This window comes from Pinus tabuliformis, chromosome X (assembly GCF_031772625.1).
Source record: "Pinus tabuliformis cultivar Carrire ecotype Pingquan chromosome X, CPIR1, whole genome shotgun sequence".
NCBI lineage: Eukaryota > Viridiplantae > Streptophyta > Pinopsida > Pinales > Pinaceae > Pinus > Pinus tabuliformis.
The window spans coordinates 1176491233-1176501430 of NC_142308.1; the positions used below are offsets into that span (position 1 = coordinate 1176491233).

The 10198-nt window shown below is 43.1% G+C and overlaps 1 pseudogene across 1 annotated transcript; it reads right to left on the reverse strand.

Moving 5' to 3' along the window:
• Positions 1 to 8965: 8965 nt before the first annotated feature.
• LOC149144137 (uncharacterized) lies at positions 8966 to 9925 on the reverse strand (annotated as a pseudogene). Its single transcript, XR_016264957.1, has 2 exons — positions 9644 to 9925; positions 8966 to 9535 (listed from the first exon to the last, which is right to left on the reverse strand). The product of XR_016264957.1 is annotated as an uncharacterized LOC149144137 (transcript).
• Between the last annotated feature and the right edge of the window lie 273 nt (positions 9926 to 10198).

Here is a 10198-nt window from a genome sequence, read left to right on the forward strand (position 1 = left end):
AGAGAGGAAGACCTCAAGATACAAGTGAGAAAGAAAATGCAGTTCCTTACAAGAGATTCAATAAAGCTGAGAAGGGACGTGGAGAGAAGTAGGCTAGAGGCGGTTGTAGGGAACCATTGTAGTGTTTGATATGTGGTAAGGATCATCGTAAGAGGGATTGTCTGCAGTATCAGAGTGGTGGTAGACCCCAGATATACAGTGCTTAGGAGGGGCATATAGTTGATGATGTTGGTCATAGCAGTCCTCAAATCTATGCAACTGTGGACAACAAGCAAGCCGATCATCAGGCATCGATCATTGAGATGGATGGTAAGCTTTGCGATCAAGTTGTTTCTATTTTGATTGATCCTCTATATAAATATAGTTATATTAATCCTGCCTGGTGGATAAGTGTGGTTTGAGAAAAGAAGTGCATGCAAAATCTTGGTTGGTATAATTGGCTACAGGTACAAAGAAGAGAGTTCACCATTGGGTAAGAGCTTGTGCATTTGAACTAAATGGTATGCCTACAACAACACATTTGAATGTATTTCCGTTGGGATCGTATAGTATGATTTGGGTATGGATTGGCTATACATTTACAAAACCAAAATGGATTGCATCGACAATGCCATTGAGTTTGTGGATGAAAGTGGGGAAAAGAGGACTTTGTAGGGAAAGAAGAAGCCAACATCAGTGAGGATGATTACTTCTATGAAGGCTAAGCGTAGTTGTAGAAAAGGTTGTGTGATGTTTGCAGTACACATTTCTAGTGACAAGGGTAAGGAGGTTGAGGATGCTGATGTGTTACGCAGGTACCCAATTTTGTAATAGTTTCAAGATGTATTTCCTGAGGACATTTCAGAGTTTCCACCTAATTAATGTTATAGTAATTCATTAAATATAAAAAATACATAAATTCAATCCAATTTATTATATTATATTTTGTTTTTATTAATAAAACTATAATACTTAATATATATATATATACACATTAAAATAAATTAAAATAATAATGATAATTCATATTCAAAACATATAATTAATAAACATAATAAAGTTAATAATAAAAATATGAGGGTTTTCAAGACGCGGTTCTTTTCATGTCTCGTTTAATCGCAGGTCCTGTTGGGTACCGTGTTTCTACTAATGTTAACCCTTCTTTTATTACTGGTATGCATTACATAAAAATACCGGTGTGCATTACATTAAAATACTGAAAACTCAACTGAATACACTCGATTCGCGAGGATATCAATCAGTAGAACACATATTGGACTTGAAAGAATCAAATATTTGCTTGTCAAAGTCCAAAACCCTATTGTGTATTCTTTACCTTTTGGCTCTGTAATTGGGTTTCTCAGGTTTTGCAATTATGCTTTTACTTTCTAATCGGGTCCTCTGAATGTATGTATGTCTTGATAAGGGAGGAGCGCGCGCGCTAGGAGGGGAGCAACCAATCGTCGGCTCCATGGCCATCTGCATCCAATAACCATCGCACAGAACCCGCCAATAGCTTTCTACCTGTGGACCTTGCGGCCTCCTATCACCCCATACAACGTGACGGCCTCCATGCGCTACACCTTCGCCACCCTCTACTCTTAGCCTCCGTTGTTGGGAGATACGTGGTCCCTCCTCTTCTTATTAACCAGCTCTCTGCAGTCTAACTGGTTTCCCTCCTAGATACGTGGTCCTCCTTCTGGCCTTAGCTCGCATGGCATATCTGTTCTTTTCCGGTTCGGTCTCGGCTCCCTGCTCCTGGCGTTGCGCGGCTCCGGGTACAGGTTAGTTCTACTATCATTTCCTTTATTTGCAGTAGGGTCATATTATTCTGGGGAAAGTCTCTGTGTTTTATTAGAGGTTTCATATATAACAGGGGAGGTCCAAATTCTTTATGCTCTAATTTTCTCTCGTTTTGATACGGGACGGTATTTAGTGCATGCGCTCAGCTCATGATCAGAGCCTTTTCCTGCTCTCGTTAGCTGATTATTTATACTTCTCTTAACTGTGTATGGGGGGGAGGTTCTTCTCTCTCGGGCTGCTATATCTTATATCTTGCGCTCCGTCATGCAACGAACTAGCATTCCTATTAGTCATCTTTTTCAGCTGACACTTATTAACAGATGGACTGCCATGACTAGAATCTCTTTTTAGCTGCGGATTCCCTACCTCATACCAGTTTTTTTCCCGTTCAGGGGGGGGGGGGGGGGGGGGGGGCTAGTAAAAAATGTTAAAGGCTTTCCTCAATAGGATAAAATCATCCTTTTATGTATACCGCCCTTGCCAGGACGTCCGTTTCCGAGTGGGAAACCGGTGGTGCATCATTCATATTTTCTGCTGCTGTTATCACTGTAGCATCCTATCTCAAGAGTAATTGTAGGTCTTCTGATGGTTTCGCCTTCGAATCCTCCTCAGGCCCTCTGTTTTTTTTCGGCAATTGACGCCCGGATCTGTTTTCAAATTCCTTTTTCCGATGCTCTTCTGATCCATTAATGCACCCCCTCAACGTTCTGATCTCCTTTCTGCCTCAGTCATCTGCTCACTTAAAGTCTCTGATCTTTGGACATCCCGGTTTTTCTCCTTTGGCGGCAGGCTCCTGTCATTAGTTTTCTCGGGATCCTTTCTTCTGACAAAATCTTCTGAGAATGATCTAACCTGTACTTCCCGAGAAGGAAGTCTTTGTTCTCCAGGCGTTTCTATCCGTCAGTCTCCCTTTTTGGGCCTTCCTACAGGTTCTTGGAGTACTTGTGGATCTTTTTAGAGATTTCTCTTTCTGGCAGCGATGGCAGACGAAAGCGACTCTCCTGCCACAAAGGCTTTATTTGCTGCTGCCATCTTGGCTGAATCATCACGTGATCCCGCCTCAAGGAATCCGCGTTGGCACGCCACGGTGTCCGACATGATTCCGCATGATCTAAGAGTCCCCCCTCTTCAAGGGAATCCTGCCTCTCATTTTAAAAAGAAGGACCCGCCTCCACACAAGGATCAACTCTCCAAAGAGCAGTCACGCCACAAGCACAAGGCCCCTGTCAAAACGGTTGCCCCTCCAAAAGCTGTTACAGTCTCTGGATCATCATTGTCGGACCACATCCTTAGCCTTCAAAAGTATGCTCTGGTGGGAAAGTGGTATTTTCCCGAAATGAAGGAGGACATTATGAGACAATGGATCACAACCTCCTGGTCCCCTCTTATTGGATACACTCCAATCATTTCTCGTCTTATGAAGGAGTGGTTTTCTTTCCATTTCCAGAAGGAATCGGACCTGGAGCTGGTCCTTAATAAACCTTGGGTCTCCGGCAGAAGCTTCCTCTCCCTGTCAAAATGGTATTTGGGGTTTGACCCGCTCAAAAACACTCCATCCCACAGCATGATCTGGGTCAAGCTCCCTAATCTGCCTTTGGAGCTTTGGACCACAGAGACTCTGGCCTTGATTGGAAACGCAATTGGAAAGTTCATATATGTGGATCCATGGGTCCGTGGTGAAAAGGATAAAAGAATCGCATGGATTCTTATCGAAAGACCTTATAAGGGAGGCTATCCCGACCAGATTGAAATCACCTGGGAGGGATCTTCGATCTGCCAGCGCCTTGATTTTTGGGGCATCCCGTTCCGATGCTCCTCTTGTCATCGGACGGGACACCTCATTGAAAATTGCAGGTACCGTCGACACAAGCCTGTCATCCTCCCTACGCGGAAGGGCCGGAAATCAACATCCGATACTCAATCTGAAGATGTCAGTTTATCGGGGAATCTCTTCTTCTCTAATTCATATGAGGCCCGAAGCTCACAGGTCTATACTCAAAATCGCCCAGGGTCTCCAATCATGGCGGATCTCAACAACCCACGCTCTCCCAAGGTGCACAATGTATCAGCAGCCCTCTCCCCTCCGCTCATGAATATGTCACATTTCTTCAGTCCTCCCATCCCAGAACAGCAAGTGGAGGCGACTGTGCCATCACCGCCGGCCATGAATAAAGTCGACTTCGTTGTGGGATCGCACCCAATACAAATCTCAACATCATCCCCCTCCCCTGCTAATCCAAAAGGCAAAGAGGCTCACACGACGCCGACCCCTTATAATTCTCCATCAGATTCGCCGGTCAATAGACATGATAGCGACATCGATCTTCTCCTACAACGCCATCCATCCATTCTTGAACCCCTAACGACCCATATGCCTTCTTTCCCCATTATCAGTCCCAACTCCGCTAAAAATATTACTGTTAGAAAAAAGCAAAAAGGGGGTAGCCACCACTTCAGAGGCCGGACAATTGCCTCTGAACTGGAGATCACAAACCTACCTTTGGTTGAAGTCCCGACCCACGAACTTCCCTCTCCTCAGCCTCTTAGAGCATGCTCGGCTGGTCAACCCTCTAAATGACCTTCTTAATCTCCTACAACATCAGGGGTATTGGTGCCGCCCCCAAATTTCTGGCGCTGAAGGAGATCCTCGTCTCTGCTCACTCTCGCATTATTTTTATTCAAGAAACAATGCATTCCAGCTCTGCCTCCCTAGCTTTTTTCAAGAAAATGTTCCCCACATGGCACATGGTGGCCACTGATGCAGAGGGTTTATCAGGTGGATTAGTGACTCTATGGGATCCGCTAAGGGTCAAAGCAAAAGCATTCAAGTGCTGTGCCGGTATTCTCATCTCGGCCTCCATCAGGGGACGTCCACACATCCTTAATATCCTAAATATATACGCGCCCTACCGGAACAGAGCAATCTTCTGGAATACTTTATTTGATTCTGGAATTCTTGATGTCAAATCTCTTTTAATTGCAGGCGATCTAAATCTCACCCTCAACTCAAATGAATGCTGGGGCCTGTGTAGGAGAAAGGACTGTATGGTTGACACAATGAGACAGGAACTTCTAAATAGGGACCTGGTTGATATCATTCCCGAAAAATTGGCCCCTACCTGGGACAATGGCAGGCTCGGCTCAGCTTTTATTGCAAAAAGGATCGACAGATTCATTCTAAATTCCAGTATAATTGAACAGTGGGGGATACCGACAGCATCGACGGGAAGTGATTCTACATCAGACCATAAGCCCATCTTTCTGGAATGGAAGTTTACGGAGCGCTCGATGGGCTATGCTTTTAAGTTTAATACAATGCATCTGCTGGACGACTCTTTCAACGAGTTCGTAAAAAATTTCTGGGCGAATCTTCAACAATCAAATGAGGCAATATGGCTCACCTTTCGGGAAAAAATACAGTCTCTGAGAAATGCGACTAAAGACTGGCAGATAAAAAAGAACAAGCAAGATAAACAGGATCTGCATCTCATAAACAAGGAAATAGACGCCCTTTCCTCCTCTGTGCAACATAGCGGTCTAACCATGGACAAAAAAGCTCTCCTCTGGTCTCTGGGGAAAAAAAAACACGACCTGCTGCGTAAAGAGGAAGTCTATTGGAGGCTCAAACGCAGAGCCACCTGGTTGAAGGAGGGCGACCGCAACACGAGGTTTTTTCACAATTTTGCAAATGGGCGCAAAGCAAAAAACTCAATATGGAAGATTGAGGACGGTAATGGAGGTTTTCATTACTCTCAGCAGGATATTTCGGCTGAGGCCACCAGGTTCTTCAGAGAACAATACAAACGACAGCGAAATGATGTTTCTGACATGATGTGGGCGGTCGACCCTTTGCCGATCATGTTTGATGAAAACAAAAATGAGGAGTTTTTCAGACCAGTTTCGGAGGATGAGCTTTCGGACACCATAAAGAGCTTTAAAAAGGATAAAAGCCCAGGGCCCGATGGCTGGCCCATAGAATTTTTTTTCACATTTCTATGATCTCTTCAAACCTGGCTTGCTTGGCATGGTAGATGCCTCCCACGTCTCGGGTCACATCAATGGAGCCCTCTCTGCCTCCTTCATTGCCCTCATCCCCAAGAAAGCAAAATCGACATCTTTTGGGGACTTCAGGCCGATTGCCTTATGCAATTCCCTCTACAAGATTACCTCCAAGATCATCGCTGAGCGATTGAAGAAAGCTCTAAATTCATTCATCACCAAGGAGCAACATGCTTTCCTCAAGGGCAGACTTATCCTGGATGCCGTAGCCATGGCACAAGAATGTCTTTTTTCCATCTGCTCCAAAAACACGGATGCTGCTGCTCTCAAGATTGATTTAAAAAAGGCCTTCGACTGTGTGGACTGGGGCTTTCTCAGAATCCTCCTTGCAAGAATTGGTTTACATTCCCAGGGTATTAGGTGGATTATGGCATGCGTTGAGAGTGCTAATTTCTCTGTCATCATAAATGGTTCTCCTTCAACTTTCTTCAAAGCAGAGAGGGGGCTCCGCCAGGGATGCCCCCTCTCCCCCCTTCTCTTCATTTTGGTCATAAACTCCCTCAGCGCCCACATTAATATAGCTGTCTCTGAAGGAAGATGCAAGCCTGTAAAAATGTGTAAGGACATCTCTCTTTCACATAATCTCTTCGTTGATGATATCTTGGTTTTCGCTATTCTCTGCAAATCCACATGGGCCTGCTTATATGTAATTTTTCAGAAGTTCCATTTGGCCACGGGCTTGGCCATCAACAAAACAAAGACTGTGCTATATCACAATGGAACAAATCTCCAATTAGCTCAATGGATAGCTGACCGCTTCGGTGTAAATCTAGCGCTGTTAAAAGAGGGTTTCACCTATCTGGGCTTCCGATTAAAAGCAAAGGGGTATTGTGTTCGTGACTGGAACTGGATTATCGATCGCTTCTACAACAAAATATCAAGCTGGGAAATGCGCTTTCTCTCTCTCGCAGGTAGATTCATATTGGTTCAATCAGTGCTCTCCCAACTCGCTGTTTTTTGGAGTCATCTCTTCCTTCTGCCCGCATCCGTCTCCAACAAAATGAAGACTTTGGCTGCAAACTTCATGTGGGGCAGACGCTCATACCAATCAAAGTTCCACCTTGTCAAATTGGATTCCATTTCCAGACCAGGGAAATCTGGCGGTTGGGGCCTTTTGCACATGAGGGTCTTCGGTAAAGCGCTCCTATGCAAATCTCTACACCGAGGCATATATGGCAACAATCCATGGAGCACCTTCATCAGACAGAAATATCTCAAAGGACGGAGTATATCATATTGGCACAGGAGGTCCACTCTTGGCATCAGAAATGGCTCTTCTATTTGATTGAACTTCAGGAAGATACAATCCTTTTTCTTGCAGAACTTAAGATGGTCTATCGTTACAGGCGAGAATGTTCTCATCGGCATCGATCCCACTCAGCACAGGCTTGAATCCTCCATTCCCCTAGCTCTTCTTGCCTTTTTCCATTCAAAGGGCCTTTTTACCTGGAACAAGCTCATTGAATCGTGGTCCTCTCAACAGCCAATCTGGAAAAATGAATACCAACTAGCCTTACCCGCCCCACTCTGCCCCCTTTGGATTTCTGTTATCAACAGCTTCTCTCACAAAGGTATCACTCAATTAGGCACTAAGGATGAGCTAGTATGGTCGTTTGAGAAGCCCACCCTCCCTCTCATTGTCAAAAATCTCTACTCTCTCCTCTTATCTAACCTCCCGCCATCTCTCCCGACCTTCCCCTCCAAGCTATGGAAGGCTCCCTGCCCTCTAAAAGCGATCCTCTTCTCATGGCTTCTCTTCTCCAACAAAAACCTCACCTGGGAGGTTCTCCAAAAAAAAGGTTGGCATGGTCCCAGCAGGTGTCATCTGTGCTCTTCTCATCAAGAAACAAACTTCCATATGTTCTTCGAGTGTGCTGCCTCTTCTTCAATCTGGTACGAGCTCTCTCTCACTTATGGTTTCTCTCACCGGTTCTTTCCTACTGTACAGGATGGCTTCTTCTGGTGGAGCTCTCAGCGCCCCTCCTGGCGTGCTCTTTTTATCCTCACTTGCTGGTTCATCTGGAAATGGAGAAACAATCGTGTCTTCCAGAATTCCTGCCAGCCCCTGCACTCCATTTTGATGTCTATTTCGGGCTCCATGCCCACATCGGATTAGCTCGTTTTCTACTGGCAGTTTTACTCCCGAATGAATCCTTTGTTCCTGTATTTTTGCGGCCTCCACGGCCCATCTCATATATCTTCTATTCTGTATATCTGATCACATATATGGTTTTATATCTGGCGTTATTTCCTCTCTGAAAAGAACTATGATGACCCAGTTTCATGTCTTTTTGCGGCCTCCGGGTTATGATCTCTCTCCGTCCACCTTACATGGGGACTTTATCATGTTATCAATTATCCTCTCTATCTGTAAAATGTCTCCTCCGAGACATCTGTAATGCTGACTTTTATATCATCTTAATATAATCTATTCTGATTTTTTCCTCTGAAAAAAAAATATAAAAATTTATAAAATGTTGAATATCTACTAAGTAGGTGAATAATTATATTTTGATCAAATTAAAAGTAAAAATATTTTTATATAGAGATGTAAAATTTATATAAATATAAGTATTATTAGACTTAGTATACATATTTTAATTATAGATCTATTAAGTGTAGATAGGAATTAAATTTTTGGAATTGAAAACTTTTTTTCAAGTTTTGCATTTAAAAGACAATTACATATTAAAAGATTTTATTTTTCTGGGTTAATAAATTCAAAAGCTGGAAAAAGATAAATATTACATGATAATAATAATAATAATTAAATAAAGAATTAAATGTCAAAAGACAATAGTTCCAGTGGTATCTAGGGGATTTAATTCTCCCTACTATTGTTTATATTGTGTGATAAAATTTTGAACAAATTGAAAATCTTAAAAATTTGAATATTTTGATATTGAAATGAATAATAATGTGTTAATAAATATTTATATTTACATTAAAATAAAATATAAAATAAATTTCCCATGTTTGAGAAGTGAAATTTACCTGAAATCATTCAAAAATGTGTTCGAATGATCAATTTGATCTACCAATTATTGATTTTTAACAATATCTAAACCATGGATTTCTAACCATATCTAAACGCAACTACCAATTATTGATTTTTAACAATATCTTAACGCTAGGAATCACAGGAATCACTTATTTGATCTAACTGATTATTAATTTTAAACAACAACAAACTCCAGAACATAGAATAGTTAAACCAGACTTTTTAAGAGGGAAAAAAAAGGAAGGGGCCATTCTTCCGTCCAGGGATCGAAACCCGTCACGGTTTGAGAAGCTTATCGAGGCCCATGTTGAGTATTATGTACAGTGTTTAGCACGCGCTATTTGGCATGGATCTGAAAATTAGTGTATTGTATGCTGCCCATGAGTCCTTATTCGTTTAGGAGGCGATGGCGGTACCTTGTGGGATTTTGTGGGAATTAAACAGCCATTTTTCTTGCCCAATTTTGATCCATAAGGAGATTTGCAGGGTGTTTTCATGGATTCGGCTGAGCCTGCCAAGAGTATTGATGATCGAAAAGTCTGATTATTATATGATGATTTTCTGGTCGATTCCCAGCTGTGGGAACTCCTGAGCTTCTTCTTCTCCGGCTTGGCCAGCTCTTCCACGCATTTCACATTTCCCAGACATGTAAATGACTGCGACTTGCCGGTGAAAAAAATCGATAAACCCCTCCTGGAAATTATTCAAACATACACACAAAATTAATCCCTGCAACCCTCAGGGTTTGAAATGAAGACACAGCAATTTTATAAATGAATACATGGTTGCCATTAGACTTACTTGCGACAGGGAAGGCTGTCACTGAGAGACTTCATATGGAAGAGAGGGCCGCCATTGCCATGGGGCATCGGTGGAGGCGAGAAACCCCATGAAGAAGTGCCGCTGTCCGTCATGTCGTCAGAGGAAGCGGAAGACGCCGTCGAATCGGGTGAAGAAATAGAAAAAGAAGAAGACGAAGATAAATTACATGTCGATATAAAGCGCTCTTCTGCCATGGCTGCTCGTAAGCAAAATAGGGCCCCGAAATCTTGAATTTCTGTTTCCTAAATTCTTTCTGCAGCAACTGACATTCTCCTCCCGCCAGCGGTAGCCTTGCGCATTTTGTAGCTGGCAGCTGATAAGGACATCTCTGTGTGTGCCATAGAAATCACGCTACGTGGAACCTTCCCTCGAGAGATCTTTCCTTACGCGGACCATAACGCTTATCAAGAAGAGGAGAAAGGTTCTTCTGAGCGGTTTTAGCGTTCCCACCTGGCGGTTTTGGCAGGTTTTTGTTGCAACGATTTGATGACGTGGAGCCTTCACTCCAGAGATCTTTCCTAATTAGAAGAGGCG